Raw genomic sequence first — 17,024 nt, forward strand, 5'->3', positions numbered from 1 at the left:
GCTCCCCCCCCCCCCCCCCCCAGTCGGAATCAGTGTACCCCAGCTGTCTGCAACTAGTGTAAATCATGAAATAGTGCGAATGTGTTTCAAATACCTGCAAGGCATGTAACTGAGGCAGGAAATGGGGACCAGCTCAGTATTCATCTAGTGAGATGTGGAAAACCGCCTAAAAACCACATCCAGGCTGGCCGGCCGTTGTTAATCCGCTGGGCGGATTCGATCCGGGGCCAGCGCGCCTACCCGAGTCCAGGAAGTAGCGCTTTAGTGCTGTCCACTTACCTGGCGGGTCGAAGTGCGTTCAGTAAGTAATGCAACTTTTTTTCTCAAAGCTGGTTGATTTTATTCAGAAAGTCAATACACCATATTATTCTCCACTCTTCTGGCTACGCCGGCCAGTGTGGCCGTGCGGTTCTAAGCGCTTCAGTTTGGAACCGCGTGACTGCTACGGTCGCAGGTCCGAATCCTGCCTCGGGCATGGGTGTGTGTGATGTCCTTAGGTTAGTTAGGTTTAAGTAGTTCTAAGTTCTAGGGGACTGATGACCACAGATGTTAAGTCCCATAGTGCTCAGAGCCACTTGAACTCTTCTGGCTACAAAACCCTATTTTTCAGCATAGTGTCTGTTCACCTGAGTGGCTTGTGCCACCGTAGTGCGGCTTTCAACTTTTTCTTCGCAGGAGAGGTCGTGTGGCGTCTCTCCATGGATTGCAGTTTTGTTTCCAGTTCGAAGTGATGAACTCGTGTTTCATCGCCTGTGGCTATGTTCGGTAAAAAATTATCACGATCAGCCTCCGAACGCGCAAGTAGTTCAGCACAGATGCACGTTGCTCTTTATAGTCTCCTGTCGGACGGCGCGGAACCCAACGTAGACACCTCTTTGAGTACGCCAGCTTGTGGACGAGTGTGTCACCACTGCCGACAGAGAAGTCCAGTTGTGCAGCGAGGCGTTTGATTGTAATCCGTCGATCGCTACCAACTAGTGTCTACACGTTCCAGCATTGCAGAAGTCACAGCTTTGGGCGGCCGGCCGGCACGCGGGAGATTAGACAGGTCTCCGCAGATAGTCTGCAAGTTGCGATGCTCTGGTTTTTCCCCAAAAGACAGCTCTCTGCTTGGAACGCGCCTCGGTTACAGACGCCATTTTGAAGGCTATGAATAGGGCCACCACCTATTGAAACTCTATAAAACATATTCCGCGTTTTTTCCAACCGAAATTGGACGAGACGAAGACATTTTGCATTACTTATTAAAAAACCCACGTACTTGAACTCTGAATGTGTTCTGTACACCACTGTTTCTTGGAAACTCCAAATCGCGCACACCTCAGATTTAATCGGAAAATGGCTCACTGGGTAGCTCGTCAAAAACTAAATACAGATCAAGCATGAAAACAGGAAGAAAGCGTAGTGAACCGTGGAAAAAGAAGCAAAAGAGACAGGAACGGTCCAAGCTAAACATGGGCAACATCGATCGAATCTGAATAGCCACAGCGTCTCGATTATGTGGTCAAGATGTTGCCGAGGGACGAGAGCTGTGTTCAAATCTCCCTTCTACCTCATGTAATTTCTTCACAAAATTACGAACTGTCCATCCGATTATTGAAGTGCCAGTTCGTCATATTCAATTCTGTGTGTGTATCGTGGGGTAACGTCCTTTTGCAACAGCGAGAAGTAAGGAAGGGTCCTCCAGGGTCCTCTTGTTTGTTCTGTACAAGTACCACATGTTATGATTCTTGCGTTCCATTTTGGAAGATTTGACTCTTGAATTCCTGTGATCTGACATAGTTCACACTTGTTCGTTGCTTTCATTTCTGCGAGAGGTCTGTTAGATATTTCGCTTGCTCTCACTCTTCATCACATTTACTCGCGACGGTAATATACAGGGTGTAGTTCAAAAGTTTCAATACTTAAATCAGAACTAGAAACTTACTGGACATTTAAGTACAGTGGACTAAAATTCTCCAAAATATTATTCTTCAGGATCAACACAGCGCTGCCAGCACGTCTTCCACTGTTCGTAGCCCTTCTGGAAGGCCTCGGGCGTTCATGCTGTCAAGGGCTCTCGTCTAAGGCTGCTGGATGGCGTCGATGGAGTCGAATCGCTTCCCTTTTAGGCCTGTCTTGATTCGCAGGAAGAGGAAAAAGTCACTTGGGGCCAAGTCGGGGCTGTAGGGTGGCTGCGGCAGTGTTGTCACGTTGAACTTGACCAAAACTTCGGCGGCAGCGCGCGACGTGTGAGCAGGTGCGTTGCCGTGGAGAATCCAATCGCCCATTGTTTAAAAGTTCCCGCACTCTCTCCACATTTTGATCCGTTCGGCTCAACATTCCCAGGGCTATCTCTGAAACGTTTGTACCACAAGAAAACCTTTGCACGGGACATGGCTTCTTCCTTAAAGACGTCTTGAATCATACCGAGAATCTCAGTGGCGGTTTTGTTCAGTCGCACGCAAAACTTAATCGGATAACGCTGCTCCATTTTCGCCTCTCCCACTTTTCGATCGGGGTCAAAGACACGCACTCAAGCTGCAAGCAATGCGCAATTTCCAGGGTTCCGGAGGCAACTGCCGCAGCGTAGGTTCCTTCCCTGAGACCCCCCACTACTTCCCGCACCCGGCGGAATCGGTCTGCGCGCGCTCCCCTACTCAGAAATGAACCAGTCTTGAAACTTCTGAATCACACCTTGTATTGTATGACAATCGCCACGATTACAGGAGGAGAATACACAAGTCAATGACCGGTCGGAAAGTTCATAATTTTGTGAAGAAAAAAACTGGGCACGAGGGAGATTGGAACACGGATCTCCCACTTCGCAGTCCAACACCGCGACCACACGATCACGACGACACCTTTATTTCAGTCTGCACGATGTTGCACATCTTTAGCTTGGACTGCTCACTGTTTCTATTTTGCTTCTTTTTTCACATTTCTGTATACCTTCTTCCTGTTTTCATCCACATCTACATTTATACTCCGCAAGCCACCCCAGCGGTGTGTGGCGGAGGGCATTTTACGTGCCACTGTCATTACCTCCCTTTCCTGTTCCAGTCGCGTATGGTTCGCGGGAAGAGCGACTGCTGGAAAGCCCTCGTGCAAGCTCGAATCTCTCTAATTTGACATTCGGATTCTCCTCGGGAGGTATATGTAGGGGGAAGTAACATATTTGATACCTCATCCAGAAACTCACCCTCTCGAAACCTGGACAGCAAGCTACACCGGGATGCAGAGCGCCTCTCTGGCAGAGTCTGCCACTTGATTTTGCTAAACATCTCCGTATCGCTGTCACGCTTACCAAATAACCATGTGACGAAACGCGCCGCTCTTCTTTGGATCTTCTGTATCTCCTCCGTCAATCCGATCTGGTACGGGTCCCACACTGATGAGCAATACTCAAGTATAGGTCGAACGAATGTTTTGTAAGCCACCTCCTTTGTTGATGGACTACATTTTCTAAGGACTCTCCCAATGAATCTCAACCTGGTACCCGCCTTACCAACAATTAATTTTATATGATCATTCCACTTCAAATCGTTCCGCACGCATACTCCCAGATATTTTACAGAAGTAACTGCTACCAGTGTTTGTTCCTCCATCATATAATCATACAATAAAGGATCCTTCTTTCTATGTATTCGCAATACATTACATTTGTCTATCTTAAGGGTCAGTTGCCACTCCCTGCACCAAGTGCCTATCCGCTGCAGATCTTCCTACGTTTCGCTACAAATTTCTAATGCTGCAAATTCTGTGTATACTACATCATCATCCGCGAAAAGCCGCATGGAACTTCCGACACTATCTTCTAGGTCATTTATATATATTGTGAAAAGCAATGGTCCCATAACACTCTCCTGTGGCACGCCAGAGGTTACTTTAACGTCTGTAGACGTCTCTCCATTGAGAACAACATGCTGTGTTCTGTTTGCTAAAAACTCTTCAATCCAGCCACACAGCTGGTCTGATATTCCGTAGGCTCTTACTTTATCAGGTGACAGTGCGGAACTGTATCGAACGCCTTCCGGAAGTGAAGGAAAACAGCATCTACCTGTGAGCCTGTATCTAATATTTTCTTAGTCTCATGAACAAATAAAGCGAGTTGGGTCTCACACGATCGCTGTTTCCGGAATCCATGTTGATTCCTACAGAGTAGATTCTGGGTTTCCAGAAACGACATGATACGCGAGCATAAAACATGTTCTAAAATTCTACAACAGATTGACGTCAGAGATATAGGTCTATAGTTTTGCGCATCTGCTCGACGACCCTTGCCAACCCTCAGCCAGACGTGGCCCGGGAACGGAATCCATGGACCGCAATGTGCGTTCGAAACGTCGATGTTCATCTGTCCTACAGTTCACATGTCGACGCGCAATTTGCTGCGTTCTGCATCGACCCAAGAGCCGAGTGGTCCACCGTTCATGCTTGATCTGCGTTCAGTTTTTGACGGGCTATTCACTGGGCCAGTTTACGACTAAATCTGAGAGCGGTGCAATGAGAAGTTTCCCTTGTTAGCGTTCGTCCACCGGAGATCAATTCAGTTCACAGTAAACCGACGTCATCTCGGCAGAACGAGAACTCCACGATTTCGGACACAAGCAACTAGAAGCATGGCAGAATTGGAACTGTCAGCTTGTCTCCTGGGGCCGTATTTCACAGCAGACTGCGCAGCGGTGGCGCATAGCAACTCCGGGAGGCATGGCTCGGGCGTCGTCCGTATTGGAACTGCTGCGTTGACATGCAGCGTCTCTGCGGTGGTCGTCTGCTGGCGCCAAATTGTCGTTAGTCGGCGGCAACACATTTAGAATATTTGGGGACAGAAGATAAAGAACAGTACAAATACGCTAATCAGTTCTGAAGTGATATGGAGGTTGTAATATGGCTTCCAAAAGGCTGATACTCAGCAGTGTTATCACACGACAATGATGCCATGCTATGGTGCCAGTAGAGCTGTAGATCCCACGTCATCAGCACTAGATACAGCCACACTGCCGGCAGCTTTGGGCGAGCGATTCTAGGCGCTTCAGTCTGGAACTATGCGACCGCTACGGTTCCTTAGGTTAGTTAGGTTTAAGTATTTCTAAGTTCTAGGGGACTGATGACCTCAGATGTTAAGTCCCATAGGGCTCAGAGCCGTATGAACCATTTGAACAGCCACCGGTCTAAAGCGCTGCAGTCATGGACTGTGCGGCTGGTCCCGGCGGAGGTTCGAGTCCTCCTTCGGGCATGGGTGTGTGTGTTTGTCCTTAGGTTAATTTAGGTTAAGTAGTGTGTAAGCTTAGGGACTGATGACCTTAGCAGTTAAGTGCCATAAGATTTCACACACATTTGAACATTTTTGAACAGCCACAATAGCGGCGGCTGGAGCCTAGAGTTTGTGCATAGAGCTTTAGCTTAGCTTTCCTTTTTCGGTTCTGTTTGAGAGTATGCAGCCAATAGATTTTGATGTGTGTGTGTGTGTGTGTGTGTGTGTGTGTGTGTGTGTGTGTGTGTGTGTGTAGGCGTATAAATTTTTTTTCTACTCTTGTGAGGGGCATTAAATAAGTAACGTAAGATATTTTTCTTCGGCCAATTTCCGTTGGAAAAAAATTCGGAATTTGCTGTGGGACACGGCGTAATATTCACGTTTCAGCCCCTGCAGTTTCATGAAGTTCCGATAGTTGGCGGCTCTATATGGTGTCTTCAAAATGGCGTCTGTTGCGGGGGAGCGTTCCAGGCAGAGAGCTGTCATTGAGTTTCTTTTGGCGGAAAACCTGAGCATTGCAAATATTCATAGGCGCTTGCAGAATGTCTAAGGAGATCTGGCAGTAAACAAAAGCAGGGTGAGTCGTTGGGTGAGGCGAATCTCATCATCACAGTAAGGCCGCACAAACCTGTCCAGTCTCCCGCGTGTCGACCGGCCACACACAGCTGTCACTCCTGCAGTACTGGAGTGTATGAGTGCATCATCTCGAAAGAGAGTAAACGAATTTCTTCTCCTTGACAACTCAAGACTTCACGCAAGTCTGCGCCCCAGAAAGGAGTCCAAAACTTAACATCTGAGGTCATCAGTCCCCTAGACTTAGAACTACTTGAACCTAACTAACCTAAGGACATTACACACATCCATGCCCGAGGCAGGATTCGAACTTGCGACCGTAGCAACAGCGCGGTTCCGGACTGAAGCACCTAGAACCACTCGGTCACAGCGGCCGGCAGCTTATTAGTGTCCTGTCCTTGCAGTTTGTGGCTATTTGTAGGTATTTAACTCATAGTTGCATTAAACTCGATGAAAAGCTTGTCTCAGTTTACGATTCACTAATACATCTCTTTATTGCTTTCCATCAGTGTTACAATATATACATTGGCGTCTGTTGTTCCCCTACCTCTACTGAATCCAAAGTATAAATCCAAAGTAAAAATCATACTTGAGGCATTTTCCGGAAGAAGGGTCTATAGGTCTACACGCACTCCTTCGGGAATTTAGGATTGATCGATGGGTTATGCTGAAGATTAGATGGGTAGATCACATAACTAATGAGGAGGTATTGAACAGAATTGGGGAGGAGCTTGTGGCTCAACTTCACTAGAAGAAGGGACCAAGGACATGTTCTGAGACATCGAGGGATCACCAATTTAGTATTGGAGGGCAGCGTGGAGGGTAAAAATCGTACAGGGAAACCAAGAGATGAATACACTAAGCAGATTCAGAAGGATGTAGGCTGCAGTAGGTACTGGGACATGAAGAAGCTTGCACAGGATAGAGTAGCATGGAGAGCTGCATCAAACCAGTCTCAGGACTGAAGACCACAACAACAACAATATGCAGAATATTCTACCAAGGTTTTGTTTCATTATGTCAATGGTAGTGGTCAGGGCTGCGTTTTCTTGATGCATGTGCGCACAGCGTTTCTCATTCATTTTAGTGTAGCGAGTGCTTATGTGCAACAGTGCAAGTCATTGTATTTGGAGCCTCGGCAGTTAGTGTTGGGTTTCTAATAAGAAGAAATTTGTTTCGAGGTTGTGCTACATTTAACAGCAGTAATGTGGAGAAAACGACGACAGTCAAATGACAATCCGAATACGAAGGAAGACGACAGGAAAATAAATTGAGTCCCTGACCGTAGGTATTATTGAGAAGAATATTACTGTCATGTATTAATGAGTACTGAGGGTTCAAATAACATTTGAGGAAATAAATTTTTGCTCATTATAACCTACTGGCACTGATTTAACGAAAAAGGGCCAATAAATGTTAACGGAAATATTACTGCCGGCCGGAGTGGCCGAAAGGTTCTAGGCGCTTCAGTCTGGAACCGCGCGACCGCTACGGTCGCAGGTTCGAATCCTGCCTCGGACATGGAAGTGTGTGATGTCCTTAGATTAGTTAGGTTTAAGTAGTTCTAAGTTCTAGGGGACTGCTGACCTCAGATGTCAAGTCCCATAGTGCTCAGAGCCATTTGAACCATTTTTTGAAATATTATTTTTCACGCTTAAACACAGGTTAAAATATCTAATATTATGGAAAGATTTACGCAATAGAGTACACAGCCTTTTAAAATGTATTTCTATATTAAAATCGGGTAGTTATTCAATTATATTGAAAGTGAGTATGTAAACTGTCGTATCTTAAATAACCATTTTGTCCTGAGCCGTCATCTGAAAAATGCCTCAACTGACACTACGACGAGTTCTTTTCTTTCTTGTGTTTCATTCCTATCAGCATTTTACGAGCAGTGGTTGTGGCACATAGAGACGTAAGGCAAATTATGCTGTAATCTTTGACCACTTTAGACGTGGCTTCTGTAGCATAGTGACTAGGACTGTCTTAGGAGAACCTGCTTGCCGAATTCCTGCACTGTAGCTTTTATTTTTGTGTAGCGTTGGTCTCTTTATAGCAAAAGCATGCCGTGTACAAAACGGGACAACGAAACCAAATTAACGAGATAATCGTTGTGGTTTCTCAGACGTTAACCACTCGTATCTCTTCGGGGAATTACTGCCTTGCACGGCTCAGTGAAGATTGGAGGGTTGGGCTGTTTCCGAAGTGCCTGCACACGACAGATAAGCTATCGCACCGTGGCACGCGAGTTACGGGAGCGGAGGCGGGTGTCGCGGTGAAGAGATTATGAGGCTTCCAGCGCGACGGCCTGTCTCCGCGTCATACGGCCCTCTCCAACCACGGGCCACGTCAGCGGTGGCAACCCACTCCCACACAGTAGTACTATCTCGTGTAAGAATGCAGACCGCTGGTATTTTCATCTCTGACCCATCCCATATGTAAAGAGACTTGTTACCTACTACATGCTTGTTGTCGGAGGCATGTATTTACTCCACTTCATAGCTTACTTACCCAATAGGACGTATTCTCTGTGTACAGTGTCATTTCTACATTCATCTTTATAAAATAATAGCGACACTGCGGTTAAAAATAAAGTAAACCCTCACTAATTTGGAGTTAGCGATAATGTGAATTATTTTTTTTTACATCGCAAAGTGTATGTGACATCATTCTCGCTTTCCTCATTTACTGTAAAATGTTGAACACATCCCCTCCCTTTCCAGTCGCTTTACGCTTGGCTGATAATGCCCACTTCGCTTGGTATCCAGTTGTTTTAAATTACATCTCTGTCATCGCAGAAAATGTTTTTTTTTTTCAATTATTGGAAATATACGATCTTTGAAAATGATTTTATAATAATTTATTACATCATATTGACTCAGATATATTAAAAAACATGTACATCACCGATTTTGCCAAGTAGATACCATCTCCCGACGTGCTTAATGCACTAAAAAGCTTGTTACATATATACACTAAAGAGCCAAAGAAACTGGTACACTTGCCTAATATCGTGCAGGGCCCCCGCGAGCACGCAGAAGTGCCGCAACACGACGTGGCATGAACTCGACTAATGTCTGAAGCCGTGCTGGAGGGAATTGACACCATGAATCCTGCAGGGCTGTCATAAACCCGCTAGACTACTAGGGGTGGAGATCTCTTCTGAACAGCACGTTGCAAAGCTTCCCAGATACGCTCAATAATGTACATATCTGGGGCGTTTGGTGGGCAGCGGAAGTGTTTAAACTCATAAGAGTGTACTGGATCCAGTCTGTAGCAATTCTGGACGTGTGGGACCCGTCGCATTGTCCTGTTGGAGTTGCCCAAGTTCGTCGGAATGTACAATGGACATGAATGGATGCAGGTGATCAGACAGTATGCTTATGTACGTGTCACCCGTCAGAGTCGTATCTAAACGTATAAAGGTCCCGTATCACTCCAACTGCACACGTCCCCCACCGTTAAGAGCCAACACCAGCTTCAATAGTCCCTTGCTGATATGCAGGGTCCATGGCTTCATGAGATTGTCTCCATACCTGTACACGTCCATTCCCTCGATATACTTTGAAACGAGTCTCGTCCGACCAGGCAACATGTTTCCTGTCATCAACAGTCCTATGTCGTTGTTGATGGGTCCAGGTGAGACATACAGCTTTGTGTCGTGCAGCCACCAAGGGTACTCGAATGGGCCTTTCGGTTCCGAAAGCCCATATCGATGATGTTTCGTTGAATGGTTCGCATGCTGATACTTGTTGATTTCCCATCATTGAAATCTGCAGCAATTTGCGGAAGGGTTGCACTTCTGTCACACTGAACGATTCCCTTCAGCCGTCGTTGGACCCGTTCTTGCAAGATATTTTTCGAACCGCAGCGATGTCGGGAATTAATGTTTTACCGGATTCCTGATATTGTGGGTACAATCGTGAAATGGTTTTACGGGAAAATCCCCGCTTCTTCGCTACTTCATAGATGCTGTGTCCCATCGCTTGTGCTCCGACTATAACACCACGTTCATATTCAAATCGTGATAACCTTCCATTGAGGAAGCAGTAACCGATATAACAACTGCGCCAGACACTTGTCTTACAGAGGCGTCGCCAACCGCAGCACCGTATTCTGCCTGATTACGTATCTCTGTATTTGAGTACGATTGGCTATACCAGTTTCTTCGGCGCTTCAGTGTATAAACAAAGGTAGCTAGGCACTTAGAATATTATGAAATTATTTAGCATTTCAATAAATGTGCATCATATCGTCACACGATAAGACTATTTTATCATCTGACGATGCGATCTACATTCATTGTTATATCCACTACTGAGGCAAACTAGCCCACAACTGTTGCTACAAGTCCTCAGTGCGGTATCGGTCACTATTCTCTCGGCCTCACTTTGAAACACGCGCCGCCACCGCGTTTCCTACAGTCGCCACAACACAAGGACGCTGCCACGAACGATTACGCCACTGACAATGAGATTCAAGCATCCCCTCCCCGGAGCTCCAGCAGCGGGTGTACTTAAGTTCGATCATTCGTGCACCGATCCCATTTTTTGTGTTAGCCAGTTGAATAACAATTACAGACTTTGATAGTGGCCAGGGCTCGGCATCTTCTGAACAGACATTGTACTGAAGAGTGACAGTTTTATAAATATTTTTTATCTGTGTATATTTGTACATTCAAATCTACGATTAGCAACTGACGCTGCTACTTTAGCAACGAAGATATGTATTATTTTTACTATTTGATATTAGATTAAAATCGCTCAAAAGAGCAAAGGCCGCTGGACCTGATGGGATACCAGTTCGATTTTACACAGAGTACGCGAAGGAACTTGCCCCCCTTCTTGCAGCGAGGTACCGTAGGTCTCTAGAAGAGCGTAGCGCTCCAAAGGATTCGAAAAGGGCACAGGTCATCCCCGTTTTCAAGAAGGGACGTCGAACAGATGTGCAGAACTATAGACCTATATCTCTAACGTCGATCAGTTGTAGAATTTTGGAACACGTATTATGTTAGAGTATAATGACTTTTCTGGAGGTTAGAAATCTACTTTGTAGGAATCAGCATGGGTTTCGAAAAAGACGGTCGTGTGAAACCCAGCTCGCTCTGTTCGTCCACGAGACTCAGAGGGCCATAGACACGGGTTCCCAGGTAGATGCCGTGTTTCTTGACTTCCGCAAGGCGTTCGATACAGTTCCCCACAGTCGTTTAATGAACAAAGTAAGAGCATATGGACTATCAGACCAATTGTGCGACTGAATTGAAGAGTTCCTAGATAACAGAACGCAGCATGTCATTCTCAATGGAGAGAAGTCTTCCGAAGTAAGAGTGATTTCAGGTGTGCCGCAGAGGAGTGTCGTATGACCGTTGCTATTCACAATATACATAAATGACCTTGTGGATGACATCGGAAGTTCACTCAGGCTTTTTGCTGATGATGCTGTGGTATATCGAGAGGTTTTAACAATGGAAAATTGTACTGAAATGCAGGAGGATCTGCAGCGAATTGACGCATGGTGCAGGGAATGGCAATTGAATCTCAGTGTAGACAAGTGTAATGTGCAGCGAATACATAGAAAGATAGATCCCTTATCATTTAGCTACAAAACAGCAGGTCAGCAACTGGAAGCAGTTAATTCCATAAATTATCTGGGACTACGCATTAGGAGTGATTTAAAATGAAATGATCATATAAAGTTAATCGTCGGTAAAGCAGATGCTAGACTGAGATTCATCGGAAGAATCCTAAGGAAATGCAATCCGAAAGCAAAGGAAGTAGGTTACAGTACGCTTGATCGCCCACTGCTTGAATACTGCTCAACAGTGTGGGATCCGTGCCAGATAGGGTTGATAGAAGAGATAGAGAAGATCCAACGGAGAGCAGCGCGCTTCGTTACAGGATCATTTAGTAATCGTGAAAGCGTTACGGAGATGATAGATAAACTCCAGTGGAAGACTCTGCAGGAAAGACGCTCAGTAGCTCGGTACGGGCTTTTGTTGAAGTCTCGAGAACATACCTTCACCGAAGAGTCAACCAGTATATTGCTCCCTCCTACGTATACCTCGCGAATAGACCATGAGGATAAAATCAGAGAAACTAGAGCCCACAAAGAAGGATACCGACAATCCTTCTTTCCACGAACAATACGAGACTGGAATAGAAGGGAGAACCGATAGAGGTACTCAAGGTACCCTCCGCCACACACCGTCAGGTGGCTTGCGGAGTATGGATGTAGATGTAGATCTAGAATAAATTAATATCTGAATTTTTTGTTCGTGGGCGGCATCTGTTCGTCGCTCCTGTATTCCCTAAAGAAGCACAAGCGTGCAAAGGAAGACATGGCACTTAATATCCTTGATACTGGCACTGGGATGGAGTAAACGTCGGAGCTGTTCCCACAGGTTTTATTGAGGAAGTGTATGGGAATACGCTGGCTACTAACGAGGGAGGGGGGGGAGGGGGAGGAGTACCTCAACATTACGCAGGCAATCTGTAAATACACGTGCTGTGTGTAGACGGTGTTGTCCTGTTGAAAAACGTTACCATGATATTGTCACATGAGAGGTAACTACGTAGCTGCCGCTGCCAACCGACCACTTGAAGTGATGCCAGGGCTGGACTTCAGTTAAGTAGTTTTAATTCGACATGGTACCACGGTACTATAGGTTTTAATTTTTAATGTTCATTGTGCCTTACTCAGGCATGTTATAGTAATTTTATGCTTCTGAAGAAGGCTAGATTATTTTAGGCGAAACCTGGGTAAAGATCAGAAAATTTGCGCAACTGAGGCGAATATTGCAATATCTTAGTCTATCACAGTTGCTGATGGGGCTGCAATATGCTAAAAATTCTTAAAATTGGCACAACTTCGCTCCAAAGTACTTATTTGCCCATCAAAAGTACCAGCTTCAGGCTGGTAATAAAAAATATTTCGGAGAAAATACAATTTGATATTTTACTAGTCTTCCTGACATCTGTGACTCACAAATTCGTCAAAAAAAATCGCTAATACATAAAACTTTGCATTAATTAGTTAAATATGAAGAACCACAGACATAATAGAGAACTGAATGCCTTGCGTTTCTTAAGAATATTAATGAAATGTTAAAACGTAACATGGTAAGATGTCTAGGCCCGTTATTGTGCTTATTTAGTACACCTAACTAGCGTGTAACTTTATTCCAATTGTTTGTATTTAGTTTTACGAAGTATATACTCGTACATATTTTATAAAACGCTTAAGTCGTATTTGCTCTGGCTGAATGAATTGAGAACATCAGCGGCCTTGTGCACATAGCTAAAATTCACCTACTCGTACTGCACTTGTTTTGTACCTCATTACAAATTAAGGTAAAGATCGAACAAGTGGACGGCCACGAGAGGCGGTCCTTATTGGCTTGCCAAGAGACGTCGTGGCCAGTCAGTGGGTATGAAGTGGGCAGAAATTCAAACAGTGTTGAGAAAACAGCATGGCGGTAATAATAAAGCAATGGAAGCTACGCGAACGGGTGTTCTAGAAACGTACCGTTTCGGCAAGCGCTGAGACGTCCCTTTAGTGCATCAGTTGATCGCGACCTCCTAGCACATAATATTGTAACTTCCTTGGTTACCACCTTCGACGCACTCAGAAACGTTTCGGAACTTCAGTGTACAGTGTGGCTGTAACTAAACTTTCGCTACCTGAGAGGGCCACCATGGAAAACGAGTGGTCGTACGACAGTGAGACTTTTTGGAAACGTTTGTTAAGGACACGCGGTAAACATATAACCAATAAACGCCTGATAGAACCACATTTCAATTCCGTATGAGAGGGTAACATTTGTTAATTGCGTACCATGTTGATGTTGCAGGTTGTAAACATAGCTCAATGTGAGGGCCATCTGCATGCACGGTAGCAAGCAACCGCACCGCACTCGATATTGTTCTAATGCTGCCCGAAACATCTCAGGTTGGATGTTGGCTACCTCCTTCCCTATGTTCGTCTTAACCACCAATGAGCGTTAGCGTTCCATTGTTAAACCCTGTCCTTCTTGTAACCCTACAGGCAGAAATCATAGGATTCAAATCTGGTGACCTTGGTAGCCAACCAGCTTGGAACTATCGGTTTTTTCCAAATGTTTTCCGGAGTAACAGAGTGACCTCACGAGCAGTGTGAGGTGGAGCTCCACCGTGCTTCAAAACAGTTGAGTCTAAGGCACCTCACTCCCGTAGAGCAGGGATCACTTGTTGGCGAAGCACATCACAGTAACGTGTGCCGTTTACGCTGTGTGCCCTTGCTCCTTGGGTCCGAGATCCTCAAAGAAAAATGGACAAATCACGATCTGTGCCGTGAAGCCACACCGCACAGTGACGAATCTGCCGTGCCGAAAATAGCGCTCCATCGCTAACGCACAATGTTGCTTCGAACAGCTACGACATGATTACTGACCCGTTATGGAATGAAACTTGATACTGGGTACTACTAATAGAAGACGCCACCGTTGATGGGCGTTGTTTCTAGCACCCGTTATTCAAATTTGAAATCGTGAAAGCATTGTGTAAGACCCTTTACTTTTCTTTGCCCACGTGAGCGTCATGGGTAATTTTGACATCGAATCTTTTATATGAGAGATTCAGATGAGATCGACAGTTTGGAAGACATCTCATCTCAGGATTATTCAAATCACGAACTGAAGAAAAAGGTTTCGAGAATCATGAATTTCATAAAATAAGTCCAGTTTAATGAAAGCAACCTTCCATGTTATAATCATATTCAAACTGCTTATAATAACGCACTTTCCGGACACTGGCCGGTTAGAAAATGTGGAAGTTACTGATCCTCACTTTCCTCACAGCCAGTTCCTGAAGTTCCATTCCAGCCACAAGAACTTTACAATGCAAACAAAGCGCCTTACCATCCGTATACAGAAATTTTCCACAAACCTATTTCCAGACCGAAAGAGCATAGCTGCTTCACCTCCTGCAGCAAGTGATGCCAATGGACACGAGACGCTAGATGTGATTGAATTATTTTAAGATGGGATATAAATAAATGACTAATTTTTGTCTGAAATATTTATTTGTAATTCTGAATTTCAATTTACAATAAATGCTTTTGAAATAAAAACTGATAACTCACTTCTATGTATCACTGTAAACAAGAAATAATTAGCTACTGGTCAGACAGGTAGTTAGGCCCTACTTGAACATCACAAAAATGTTTTCTTTCCTTAAAATAGTGTCGAGTTGCACATGTGCATTGCAATCAAAAGCCCGCATCTCGTGGTCGTGCGGTAGCGTTCTCGCTTCCTACGCCCGGGTTCCCGGGTTCGATTCCCGGCGGGGTCAGGGATTTTCTCTGCCTCGTGATGGCTGGGTGTTGTGTGATGTCCTTAGGTTAGTTAGGTTTAAGTAGTTCTAAGTTCTAGGGGACTGATGACCATAGATGTTAAGTCCCATAGTGCTCAGAGCCATTTGCAATCAAAATCCGTGCGGATCTGTAGATACAAATTGTTCTGTCCCAAGAAAATTTATCATATTCGAACTTAGAATATACTAAGAAATTCTGCAGCAAACTATTGTTAAGTAATTTTACAGTTCGGTTGTTTTACCCTTCTTACATGCAGGAGTCGCCTGTGCTTTTTTCTAGTCACTTGGTGCTTTGCGCTGGGCGACAGATTAGCGTAAATGCAAGTCAAGTAGGGACCGAATACCGCAGATTACTGTGTAAAACCAAATTGGGATTCCATTCTGATCTGGCGACTTAATTGTTCGCAACCCTTTCAGTTGCTTCTCCAGTCCCTGAATGCCTGTGTCTGTGTCCTCGGTATAGGAGTCTGTGCAACGGTTAATCGATGGAATGTCTCTACGATCCTTTCGCATGACTGATTTTTTTAATTGCAAAATGTAAAACTCCAGCTCTCCTTTCACTGTCTGCTGTTGCCACACCAGACTGGTCGACGAGTGGCTGGATAGGACCCTTAGACCCGCTAAACGATATTCCACAGTACTAGACTTTTCTCGGGTTCTTGGCAAGATCTTTCAAGGAGGTATGACGGGTGAAGTTCTATGCTTCGCGCGTCAGTCTTTTTATCGGCGCACGAATTTCTGCTTACTTTTGCCTGTCGATATTCTCTCGTTCTTTCTTTAATCAAGAATGCAGCAATCTCTGTTTCCTCAGCATTTTTCGAATCTTGTTGTTAAAGCACAGGCGGCCTTTTCCGTCCTTAATCTACTTGCACGACACATCCTTCTTCAGAGAGCGATTTACAATGAGTTTAAACTTGGCCACCAATTCCTCTACGCCCATCATATTGGAACTAAATGATGTGTTATCGTCTAAGTAGGATGCTAACAATGCTTGTCTGATCTTTTCTGCATAAAAACTCTTGACTATTTTTTTTTCAACCATCGTCTCTATATTATTATGATCACTGATCCCAGTCTCTACATTGATACTGTCGATATGTTGAGGCCTGTTAGTAGCTATGGGGTCTAAAAGATTTCCGTTTTCCCTCGACAGTGAAACAAAAATATCCAGGTAATAACGGTTGAACAAGTTTACTTATTACAAATTAGTAGCACCGTAAAATTTAGTTACTTCTTGAAATAGAACACTAATACTTCTGGAAGCTGAAGGCCAGTTAGATTGTCACTGCGTCTAGTTCATTAAACACACATTTTATCAAAGTCTATTAGGGAGCAAAATTGTCAAAGTCCAGCACGTAGCCATTTGAAAATTAAACGAGAATAAATTAAAAAGTCTGCCACGACGACAGAATCCCCCGTCTTCTTCGGCGAGGAGGCCACGAACACACTTTAAGTCGACAGCTGGTAGCGCCAGGGGTCGCCAAGTGAGACATGAAGGACAGAGATATCAAGGAGGCAGCTCTCGAGTGAGAATGCTGATTGATGGAATCCTTGTGAAAGTGACCCCTGGCCCAGAAAAAATCACTCGGAGTGAACTAGTGTGGTTTGGCCTGAGCGCTGCCCTAAATACTACTCGGCACTAGGATACAGCTAGGCCTATTTTCGATCACGTGTCTTCCAAAAGAGAGCCTCTAGCGGCGCATAGGTTGCCTCCTGGTAGACGGTCAGACCATGGAAGTTCATCTTCCGGAAAAAAATCCCCTGTGCGCTAGGCATCTTCAGAGGACTGATGTGATGCTGATTGCTGACTGCAGGAGTTAAGGCTCAGTGCAGCACAATGTATGTGGGTTGCCTCAATTGCTGCT

The 17,024-nt window shown here is 45.0% G+C and overlaps 1 protein-coding gene and 1 pseudogene across 1 annotated transcript in view; one reads left to right on the forward strand and one right to left on the reverse strand.

The window, feature by feature from the left end:
- Nucleotides 1-17,024, forward strand: part of LOC124802719 (dipeptidase 1-like) — a 518,352-nt gene that overhangs the window by 375,946 nt on the left and 125,382 nt on the right. The gene's annotated exons all lie outside the window — the stretch shown is intronic.
- On the reverse strand, nucleotides 4,264-4,418 carry LOC124803759 (annotated as a pseudogene).

Source organism: Schistocerca piceifrons, chromosome 6 (genome assembly GCF_021461385.2).
Source record: "Schistocerca piceifrons isolate TAMUIC-IGC-003096 chromosome 6, iqSchPice1.1, whole genome shotgun sequence".
NCBI lineage: Eukaryota > Metazoa > Arthropoda > Insecta > Orthoptera > Acrididae > Schistocerca > Schistocerca piceifrons.